This window comes from Nicotiana sylvestris, chromosome 6 (genome assembly GCF_000393655.2).
Source record: "Nicotiana sylvestris chromosome 6, ASM39365v2, whole genome shotgun sequence".
Classification (NCBI taxonomy): Eukaryota; Viridiplantae; Streptophyta; class Magnoliopsida; order Solanales; family Solanaceae; genus Nicotiana; species Nicotiana sylvestris.
Window position 1 is genome coordinate 27806680 of NC_091062.1, and position 12814 is coordinate 27819493.

Here is a 12814-nt window from a genome sequence, read left to right on the forward strand (position 1 = left end):
GGGGGTACAATGGAGTTTTTCCAATTAAAGGACAATCGAAACGGTATTTGTTTATTTATTTCAGAGTCGCCACTTGGGAGACTTAAGGTGTCCCAAGTCACCAATTTAATCCCGAATCGAGGAAAATATTCGACTTTCCAAAGGAAGTCTGCGAACCAGAAATTCTAAGTAAGGAATTCTGTTGACCCGAGGGAAGGTGTTAGGCACCCCCGAATCCCGTGGTTCTAGCACGGTCGCTTAAACTGTTGTAATGGCTAAAATATCTGATTTTAATACATGTTCAAAAACTATAGTGCAATTTTAACTTTTAACCGCTTTTATTGTTATTATTATTATTTTTACAAGAATGTGAACATTGTTTAAAACATGTCTTTGGATTACGTCACATGAAATGCACCCGCAATCCGGAACACATTTTATTCAATGTTTTGGGATTTGGATTTGGGTCGCAAAAATGCGCACCCGTGTTTAAGAATGTATTATTATTAACATCGTGCCTAAAGCGATTAACGTATTATTATTTATGGGTAAGACCGTGGAATTCACTAAACAGTCCATCCCGAATTCTAAATACTCAATTAAACATTTATTGAGGGCCCCGCAATTGGTGCATTTTATTGGGCGAGGCTCATCTCATTTATTTTTAAAAGACAATCCTAAAATGCCTACATTATTTTCTATTAAATCTGTCTCTACAAAATAAAATAAAATAAAAAGTCTTAATTTATTTACATGCTGAAATTAACCAATAATATTTACTCTAAACAATATTTCTACCAAGTTCCTACTAGATGGCCTATTCGTTTGATTTTTGACTCGACGAAGTTATTACACCATTTATTTATTTAGGCAATATATGCAGATAGTTCAACTGTTAAGCTATCGTTGATTGTTTCACTATGTGTATTAAATAGCTACATGATTCTGATTTTTTGCAAGCTAAATAATTTGTACATACAAATAAAAATCAGAATATAATTAAAACTAATTCAGAATTTCAACTCTTCATTTTTCGTATTCATGCTTCATATTTGGATTACAATAACCAGCTTTTCAGTTGTGTACCTGATATTGGAAGCAAAAGAAAATGAAGATGAGAATCAGCAGTAGTAATAAGATATCAAATCTTAGTCCGATGAAATTTTCTCCTAAGATACCAAATCTTAGTCCGATGAATTTTTCTCCTAAGATAGAAATCTTAGTCCGATGAAATTTTCTCCTAAGATATCAAATCTTAGTCCGATGAATCTTTCTCCTAAGATCACAACAAAATGGACCTAGTTTGACGATTTATCTCCTAGAGTCAAAATCTTGGTCCGATGAAATTTTTCTCCCAAGATAAGATATCAAATCTTAGTCCGATGAATTTTTCTCCTAAGATATCAAATCTTAGTCCGATGAATCTTTCTCCTAAGATAGAAATCTTAGTCTGATGAATTTTTCTCCTAAGATATCAAATCTTAGTCCGATGAATCTTTCTCCTAAGATAGAAATCTTAGTCTGATGAATTTTTCTCCTAAGATATCAAATCTTAGTCCGATGAATCTTTCTCCTAAGATCACAACAAAATGGACCTAGTTTGACGATTTATCTCCTAGAGTCAAAATCTTGGTCCGATGAAATTTTTCTCCCAAGATAAGATATCAAATCTTAGTCCGATGAATTTTTCTCCTAAGATATCAAATCTTAGTCCGATGAATCTTTCTCCTAAGATAGAGATCTTAGTCTGATGAATTTTTCTCCTAAGATATCAAATCTTAGTCCGATGAATCTTTCTCCTAAGATCACAACAAAATGGGCCTAGTTTGATGATTTATCTCCTAGAGTCACAATCTTGGTCCGATGGAATTTTTCCTCCCAAGATAAGAAATTAAATCTTAGTCCGATGAAATTTTCTCCTAAGATACCAAATCTTAGTCCGATGAATTTTTCTCCTAAGATAGAAATCTTAGTCTGACAAAATTTTCTCCTAAGATATCAAATCTTGGTCCGATGGAATTTTCTCCCAAGATAATATAATAGAATCTTAGTCGGATGAATCTTCTCCTAGGATCAAAATCTAGTCTGATGAATTTTCTCCTAGGATAATTTGAAAAAAAAAAGTTTGAATTTAAAAAAAAAAAGGGTTGTTGAAATCTTGCCAGCCAAAGAAAGGAATGGCATTTTTGAAAAAGTGGTTGAAGTCAGGAGCCCCCCTGAAGAATAGAATGACGATTTATTGGTTGAAGTCAGGAGCCCCCCTGAAGAACAGAATGACGATTTATTTTTGACATTATTTGTTGAAATCAGGAGCCCCCCTGAAGAACAGAATGACGATTTATTTTTGGCATTATTGGTTGAAATCAGGAGTCCCCCTGAAGAATAGAATGGCGATTTATTGGTTTAAGTCAGGAGCCCCCCTGAAGAATAGAATGGCGATACAGAATGACGATGTATTGGTTGAAGTCAGGAGCCCCCTGAAGAATAGAATGGCGATTTATTGGTTGAAGTCAGGATCCCCCCTGAAGAATATAATGGCGATGTATTGGTTGAAGTCAGGAGCCCCCCTGAAGAACAGAATGACGATTTGTTGGTTGAAGTCAGAAGCTCGCCTGAAGAAAGGAAAGGCATTTTTAAAAAAGGGTTGTTGAAATCTCGCCATCCAAAGAAAGGAATGGCATTTTTTGAAAAGTTGTTGAAGTCAGGAGCCCCCTGAAGAACAGAATGGCGATTTATCGGTTGAAGTCAGGAGCCCCCTGAAGAATAGAATGGCGATTTATTGGTTGAAGTCAGGAGCCCCCCTGAAGAATAGAATGGCGATTTATTTGTTGAAGTCAGGAGCCCCCCTGAAGAACAGAATGACAATTTATTGGTTGAAGTCAGGAGCCCCCTGAAGAATAGAATGACGATTTATTGGTTGAAGTCAGGAGCCCGCCTGAAGAGAGGAAAGGCAGTTTATTTTCAAAGTTGTTGAAGTCAGGAGCCCGCCTGAAGAGAGGAATGACGTTTATTTTTAAAGTTATTGTTTAAGTTGGGAGCCCGCCCATAGAACAGAGGCATACATTTCAGTCTTTACATTTCAAGCATTGAAGTTGGGAGCCCGCCCAGATAACAGAGGCATACATTTCAGTCTTTACATTTCAAGCATTGAAGTTGGGAGCCCGCCCAGATAACAGAGGCATACATTTCAGTCTTTATATTTCAAGCGTTGAAGTTGGGAGCCCGCCCAGATAACAGAGGCATACATTTCAGTCTTTACATTTCAAGCGTTGAAGTTGGGAGCCCGCCCAGATAACAGAGGCATACATTTCAGTCTTTAATTTTCAAGTATTGAAGTTGGGAGCCCGCCCATACAACAGAGGCTTACATTTCAAAATCAAGTCAGAGGACAATAAAACAGAGGGTTACAACAGGATCCCTAGTAGGAAACAGTAAAATTCCCCGGCACCGGGAAGCAGAAGGTTGCAACAAGAGGTCCCAGCACAAACTCAAGTGCATGTGTCAAAAAGAAGAAAAGCACCGGAAAAAATGCAAGCAGACAAGAAAGCAAGACAACAAGAAAAATTGCAGTCTAGCCTAGCTTCTTGTTTTCTTTTAAGCACGGTGTAACAAGGAGATCGATAAGCAGTAGTAATAGCATGCAACAACAGTAACATTGCAGTCCCACGGTAGTCCCAGCTACCAAAAACTTCCCGAACTACATTGACCTGATTCCTGTTTAGCCCAGGATATGTAGGAAACCTTTGAAGCAAAGGTTCGGTCAAATCTTTTTCAAAAAATTAATCCCTGAATCGAGGAGAATATGACTCTGTTTGTTATTCTGCGAACCAGAAATCCTGAGTAAGGAATTCTGTTAATTCGGGAGAAGGTGTTAGGCATTCCCGAATTCCGTGGTTCTAGCACGGTCGCTTAACCATTTTTATATTTGGCTTAATTATCTTGATTTACTAAATACCTTTTTTCTTGTTGCCCGATTTTATTACCGCTTTTGTTTAGATTGTTTACAATTATATAAACGAATCACGCGTACGTATATTCGTATTATATACCTTTTATAATTGTAGAGAATCGTGCCACGCATACGTGTACACAAAAAGGTTGATAATATTTTTATATTTTTATTATAAAAAATTTATTTGATATTCGAAATTGTGCTTAAAATAAAATTAAGAACATTCGCCTTTCTTAAATAGTGAACCGCACATCTCGGGTGTTATAAAATTAATTTAATATCCTCCGACGAATCTCCTTTTATTAAAATTTTAGCTCAAAGTTGTGCGAATGCATAATCCGAACTGCCTTAAAAAAATGTAATTTAGGCCACGCGAACGTATCCCTAATTTCACAAAATATTCTTGATAAAATTCTCTACAAATTGTTTATTGCATCCACTTATTTTTATATGAAAGCCATAGAGAAACACTGATTTAGACGTCTCTAAATTTTCTTGAAAAGAATTCAAAAGTTATTATGTGTTGACCGCAAGTCTTATTTTACGCGTATGAATTATATACCTCAAAACTATTCAAATTTTAAAGAATTAATGATATGAAAAAGAAACAAACAACATGTAACTAAAAAAAACTACCATTTTTATCGTGGATACAACATTAATATATCCAAAAATCGAATCGCATATAAAACTGGAAAAGAATTAATTTGATAAACAAATTAATAGTTTCTGAAGAATTTTCATTGTTATATTTAATGCGAACTCTATTTCTACATATCCTTGACATAAAATGTTGCAATTCGTGCTTATAAATCCCATATCCTTCTCATATACTTGTTTTTAGTCCAAAGTTATAATTGTTTGGTTAATTTGTTTACAATGGTAGATAAGAATCAAGTTGATAAGAAAGAGAACTATTATACAAATTGATTCAATAAAATTGCATCACATGCAATATAGTTGTACGTCTGAACCATTCCTAATATTCTAACCTCGTAACGAATTATATCAACTCACCTTTCACTTATGGTTATACATGTAACTGTTATCACGCCATGTACGAACAACATACAACTTACATCAATCTAGCTTTAAATAAAATCGGACTTTTGTGACAAAATATGCTAGTAATGTAGTTTCTTGATACTTCCATACTATTCCATACTTAGCCAACAATATCATAAGATTTAATTAATGGCTAGCTTTCTGCCATGTTCCCTATCTTATAATTTGAATATAGCTATACTTAATGAAATTCTGAAATAAATAACATTATTACAAAGCTTATGCGAATTTCAAAGGGATGATTAACTAACAGTTCTCACATCAAATGTAAGCTACTATATTAACCAACTGAAACAAAACTGAAATTTAAACTAATAGATTTAAACGAGTAAAAGACATAATTATAATTCCGAACTTCATTTATTTGGCAATGTTGAAGCTTTCCACAACATGAGTCTAAAATATATACCTGATATTGGAAGCAAAAGAAAATGAAGATGAGAATCAGCAGCAGTAATAACAGTACAACCCAGCAACAACAGCCCAGCAACAGTAACAACCCAGGAAAAGAGTTTGCAAACCAGTAGAGCAGTAATCCCAAAAACAAAAGCTTCAAGCTTTGAATGAAACAACAACAATTAATACTGATTTCAAACAAAGAAAGAAAGCAGAAGATTTTTTTTAGTTTTTATTTTTATTTTGAAAGCTTAAATATTTTTCGGAATTTTTCTTTCTCTTAAATGTTCAGCCCTTTTTTTTCTCTATTTCTGTATTCTCTCTTTTCTGTTCTGTTCTTTTCAGATTCGTTTCTCTTATCTGTTTTTCTCTATATCCTTGTCTTGTGTTCAAGACTTCCTATATATAATCTCATCCCATAAATCTTTTAATCAATTAAAATCAACCCATTTTCTCTACCAAACCCATTATCTTCCCACTCATCCCCATTACATTAAATAAATATATCACACCACCCCATTATATTTTGTCCCCCATGCCTAACATAAACAAATACAAGATTCCCCCACACTAAAATTTGTCTTGTCCCCCCTTTATATTAAATAACTATATCACAACCCACCCCATTTCATTTTGTCCCCCATGCTTCACATAAAAAATTACAAAATGTACAATTTCTAAACTACCCCTCCGACCTTACTGAAATTACCAAACTACCCCTAAACGTACTGCAAATTACAAAACTAACCCCATCAGCTATAACAAATCAATTAATCACACTCAACCAAAATATAGCCAATATGACCAATTTCTACACAAATTCAAACAACAAATCTCATGAACATGATTTCTTCAACATTTCAACAATAAATCACATGAACATGATTGAACAACCAAGAACAACTAAAATTTGATTGAACAATATTTTTAGCAACAAACCTATTTTCAGATTCAACAACAACAAACAAGTATATTTAGATTTCTAAATTCAATAATATTGAACTTAAAATCAACTCTAACAACATTACAACCAACAATTCCTATATTAAACTTTAAACAAGATTATGAGACAAATTCAAGAAATAATCATAAATGATAAACAATAAAACAAGAAATCAAACTATACAAATTTCGGATTCAAGATCAACCAAACAAAGTATGAACATGAATGAATCTATTTATTTTTTTTAAAAAACAACAACAAACATGACGGATTACATGACTCAAACAACATTAATAATTTCTGGAAAATATATAACAACATGAAACAAATTGAAGAAATAGTCAATTAAATTTCAATTTGAGGAAACAATTAATTAAACTTCAATTTGTATCTAACTAACATTAAACTAACAACATTTACCTAAACAATAAAACAAACATGAAATAAACATGAAAAATTCACCAAATAATGAACAAACTAGAAAATTATTTCAACGAAGAACAAACCAAACAAGAATTGAATCATTTATCGATTTTGGATCCGAAAAATACCAAACAAAAATATGGACGATAAATGAGATTCAAAAACCAACTAACCGGAAATGAAACGACGAACAACGGCCAACCAACGACGAACTCGAACAGCGATCGACGACATCGACCAAAACTCATCCATGTATGCGAACTCGACTGGACTGAAGCAGTAGCATCCGCTACTGCTGGACATCGGAGCTTGAACTGAATGACGAAGATGAAGCAGAACCAATTGGAAGGAGGAAAGGACTGCCGCGACGAGCAACAACAGCAGTTCATACAGTAGACACCGCGAAGCCGTTGGAGAAGAAAGCAGCAACAGCTGCGTGGGCAATAGCAACGAGAACGGAGGGGGATGCTCAACCTTGCATCAGTGAAGCAGTAGCATCAGCTACTGCTGGACGTCGGAGCTTTGACTGAGGCAGAAACTTGTTGGTGCAACGGCGACAGTAGCCATGGCGGATTCCTCTCTTTTTGGAGGAGGAGATGAAGCAGTGACGGTGGTGATGATGCTTCCATGGAGAAGGTAAAGCTTGAGACGCTGGGGAGGTGGAGGAGGCGTCCATGGATGCTGGACGAAGAAGAAGAAATAACGAAGGTGTTCGGCGAAGGGGTCGTCGCTTGGTTTGAAGGAGACGGAGGCAACGGGGTCGTAGCAGCCATGAACGGCTGTTGCGTGCACTGTGTGTGTGTGCAGTGAGGGTGAGGAGGATGGAGGGGCAGCCATTGATGCTAGGGAGGGGAGCTTGAGGAAGAAGAAGAAGATAGGAGGGGGGGGGGATGGCTTAAGTCTAGGGTTTTCTTCTTCTTCTTTTTTTTGTTTTGTTTTTGTTTTGTTTTGTAAAATGTAAGACAAAGGGGTTTGGGTCTTTTGGGTTATGGACTGGGTCGACCCAGTTCGAAATGGACTGGGTCGTAGGGAAGATTGGGCCATTTTTTGGGCCTGTGGCTTGAAATCGAAGAAGAGGCCCAATTCCGACTTTCTTTATATTTTCGCTCTCTTTTCTTCTTTTATTTCTCTAAAACTAAATTATAAAAATACTTAAACTATTATTAAGAACTAAATTAAGTTATAAAAGCGCAAATTAACTCCCAATAACAATTAACGCACAATTAAGTAATAATTAAGCATAAAATTGTTCATTTGGACATTAAATGCTAAAAATGCAAAAGATGCCTATTTTTGTAATTTTTAATTTTTGTAAAACTAATTTAATTACTAACAATTGTAGAATTAAATCCTACATGCAAAATGCGACATATTTTTGTATTTTTTATTAATTTAACAAATAAGCAAACACAGACAAATACAAATAATTATTCAAAATATCACAAAATATCACAAAATTGCACACAAAGGAAAATTATTTTATTTTTTTTTGAATTCTTTGGGAGTAATTCTCATATAGGGCAAAAATCACGTGCTTACAGCTAGCTGTAAGCACGTGATTTTTGCCCAATATGAGAATTACTCCCAAAAATTCAAAAATAAAATAATTTTCCTTGGTGTGCAATTTTGTGATATTTTGTGATATTTTGAATAATTATTTGTATTTGTCTGTGCATGTTTATTTGCTAAATTAATAAAAAATACAAAAATATGTCGCATTTTGCATGTAGGATTTAATTCTACAATTGTTAGTAATTAAATTTGTTTTACAAAAATTAAAAATTACAAAAATAGGCATCGTTTGCATTTTTAGCATTTAATGTCCAAATATACAATTTTATGCTTAATTATTACTTAATTGTGCGTTAATTGTTATTGGGAGTTAATTTGCGCTTTTATAACTTAATTTAATTCTTAATAATAGTTTAAGTATTTTTATAATTTAGTTTTAGAGAAATAAAAGAAGAAAAGAGAGCGAAAATATAAAGAAAGTCGGAATTGGGCCTCTTCTTCGATTTCAAGCCACAGGCCCAAAAAATGGCCCAATCTTCCCAAACGACCCAGTCCATTTCGAACTGGGTCGACCCAGTCCATAACCCAACATCCTATTATCTTACATTTTACAAAACAAAACAAATAAAAAAAAAGGAAGAAGAAAACCCTAAAACACTAAACCAATCCGCCACCCCCCCTCTCATTTTTCTTCTTCTTCCTCAAGCTCCAAAACACCCCATCCATGGCTGCCCGTACCAGCCTCCTCCTAGCGTCGTCCCCAGTTGCGACCATGCCGTCCCCATGCTCCACCATAACACCATCGTTGTTTTGGCTTCATCATCTTCGTCGAGCTCTAACCATCGTTGCCTTTGCTTCATCGTCTTCGTTATGGTGTAACCCGCGTTGCTGCTTCTTCTTCCTCACTTCATGTTGCTGCTATATCTACTTTCATCTTCCCCGTCGCCACTGCTTCGTCGTCGACCAAGCAGACCACGCTGCTGCTTCTCCGTCGCAGCTGCTGCCCGCATCCGCCATTGACGCAGCCATTTCTGCTCCCCGATGCTTCTGCTTCAGTCTTCTTCTACTGCTGCTCGTCGAAGCTCCAGCTGCTTTCCCCTACTGCTGCGTCGTCCAAACAGCTGCTGCCCGAGCTCTTCATCTTCCAGTCCAAACGACTGGTTCTTCATCGAGTTCCTTCAGCTTCCAGTCCAAACGGCTGGTTCTTCATCGAGTGGCTTTTATCTTCCAGTTCCTCCGCTCGTTTCCATGGATGTTTCGTCGTCGCTGCTGGCTGCTCACGTTTCCTCCATGGACGAGCAAGCATTGATGCTGCCATGGCCAGCTGCGGGCTGCTGCATCCTTTCCCTCCGTCTTCTTCGTTTTGTCGAAGGTCTTCCGTTGAGTCGTAGCCCGGACAAATTTGTTTACAATCGAGTTCGTCGTTGATTCATCTCCGGTTAGCTGTTTTTGAGTTTTATTTTTGTCCATATTTCGTTTTATATTTCTCGAAGTTAAAATCGTTAAATATTTGATTCTTGTTTTGTTCGTTGTTCATCGTTGAAATAATTTTCTAGTGTGTTCATGTGTTTTGATTGAATTAATTTTCAGATTTCAAATGGAAAGTTAATTAGTGGTTTTTCATGTTTATTTCATGTTTGTTTTATTGTTTAGGTAAGAATTTGTTAGTTTGATGTTTGTTAGATTCAAATTGAAATTTAATTGATTATTTCTTCAATTTGTTTCATGTTGTTATATATTTTCCAGAAATTATTAATGTTGTTTGAGTCATTTAATCCGTCATGTTTGTTGTTTTAAAAAATAGATTCATTCATGTTCATACTTTGTTTGGTTTGATCTTGAATCCGAAATTTGTATAGTTTGATTTCTTGTTTATCATTTATGATTATTTCTTGAATTTGTCTCATAATCTTGTCTAAGTTTAATATAGGAATTGTTGGTTGTAATGTTGTTAGAGTTAATTTTAAGTTCAATATGATTGAATTTAGAAATCTAAATATACTTGTTTGTTGTTGTTGTTGAATCCGAAAATAGGATTGTTTGTTGCTAAAATATTGTTCAATCAAATTTTAGTTGTTCTTTGTTGTTCAATTTGTGTTCATGTGATTTGTTGTTGAAATGTTGAAGAAATCATGTTCATGTGATTTGTTGTTGAAATATTGAAGAAATCATGTTCATGTGATTTGTTGTTTAAACATTGTTAGAAATTGATCATATTGGCTATATTTTGGTTGAGTGTGATTAATTGATTTGTTATAGCTAATGGGGTAGTTTGGCAATTTGCAGTACATTCAGGGGTAGTTTGGTAATTTCAGTAAGGTCGGAGGGGTAGTTTAGGAATTGTACATTTTGTAATTTTTTATGTGAAGCATGGCGGACAAAATGAAATGAGGTGGGTTGTGATATAGTTATTTAATATAAAGGGGGGACAAGACAAATTTTAGTGTGGGGGAATCTTGTATTTGTTTATGTTAGGCATGAGAGACAAAATATAATGGGGTGGTGTGATATATTTATTTAATGTAATGGGGATGAGTGAGAAGATAATGGGTTTGATAGAGGAAATGGGTTGATTTTAATTGATTAAAAGATTTATGGGATGAGATTATATATAGGAAGTCTTAAACAGACACAGATAGAGAGAATACAGATATAGAGAACGAATTTGAAGATAGGAGAACAGAACAGAAAGAAAATAAGAGAGAGAAAAAAAAAGAGCTGAATATTTAAGAGAGAGAAAAATTCCGAAAAATATTCAAACCTTCAAATAAAAAAAAACCAAAAAAAAAATATTCTGATTTCTTTCATTGTTTGAAATTAGCATTAATTGTTGTTGTTTCATAAAAGTTGGAAGCATTTGTTTTGGGATTACTACTCCACCGGTCTGTTACTGGGTTGTTACTGTTGCTGGGCTGTTGTTGTTGTGTTGTACTATTATTACTGCTGCTGATTCTCATCTTCATTTTCTTTTGCTTCCAATATCAGATACACAACTAAAAAGCTGGTTATTGTAATCCGAATATGAAGCATGAATACGAAAAATGAAGAGTTGAAATTCTGAATTAGTTTTAATTATATTCTGATTTTTATTTGTATGTACAAATTATTTAGCTTGCAAAAAATCAGAATCATGTAGCTATTTAATACACATAGTGAAACATTCGACGATAGCTTAACAGTTGAACTATCTGCATATATTGCCTAAATAAATAAATGGTGTAGTAACTTCGTCGAGTCAAAAATCAAACGAATAGGCCATCTAGTAGGAACTTGGTAGAAATATTGTTTAGAGTAAATATTATTGGTTAATTTCAGCATGTAAATAAAGTAAGACTTTTTATTTTATTTTATTTTGTAGAGACAGATTTAATAGAAAATAATGTAGGCATTTTAGGATTGTCTTTTAAAAATAAATGAGATGAGCCTCGCCCAATAAAATGCACCAATTGCGGGGCCCTCAATAAATGTTTAATTGAGTATTTAGAATTCGGGATGGACTGTTTAGTGAATTCCACGGTCTTACCCATAAATAATAATACGTTAATCGCTTTAGGCACGATGTTAATAATAATACATTCTTAAACACGGGTGCGCATTTTTGCGACCCAAATCCAAATCCCAAAACATTGAATAAAATGTGTTCCGGATTGCGGGTGCATTTCATGTGACGTAATCCAAAGACATGTTTTAAACAATGTTCACATTCTTGTAAAAATAATAATAATAACAATAAAAGCGGTTAAAAGTTAAAATTGCACTATAGTTTTTGAACATGTATTAAAATCAGATATTTTAGCCATTATAACAGTTTAAGCGACCGTGCTAGAACCACGGGATTTAGGGGTGCGTAACACTTTCCCTCGGGTCAACAGAATTCCTTACTTAGAATTTCTGGTTCGCAGACTTCCTTTGGAAAGTCGAATATTTTCCTCGATTCGGGATTAAATTGGTGACTTGGGACACCCTAAATCTCCCAAGTGGCGACTCTGAAATAAATAAACAAATCCCGTTTCGATTGTCCTTTAATTGGAAAAACTCCCTTGTACCCCCGCGGGGCCGGAAAGAGGAGGTGTGACAGCTCTGGCGACTCTGCTGGGGATAAAACCCAGAACCACTGGTTCAGGGTTCAAGAATTCGAGCTTAAAATAACTGTTATAGTTGGCTTTATTTATTATCTGATTTTTACATGATATATGCTTAATGTGCTAAATGATGCTTTTACCGCTTTAATATTATCTGAATTGTGTATATAAAACTGCTACGAAACCCTTCTTCTTTCTGAGTCTTCTGAATTTATGGTGTACACGTGCGCGTGGCCCACCTTTCTGTTAGAAGTCATACCAAATAAAACGAAGTTGGGACAAGTAACTAGGCCGGGTAGACTTTCGTGCTCCCGGTACGTTGCCCCCACTTCGGCTCAAGCTGTCCACTTGGGTAAGCCAGGGCTAGAACAATATGCCTCAGGTTTTTCACTTAGAATAACTCAGCTTCATGCCGGATCCCTAGTAGGAACGTTTGTTTGCATCACGTGCATTTGACTTTGG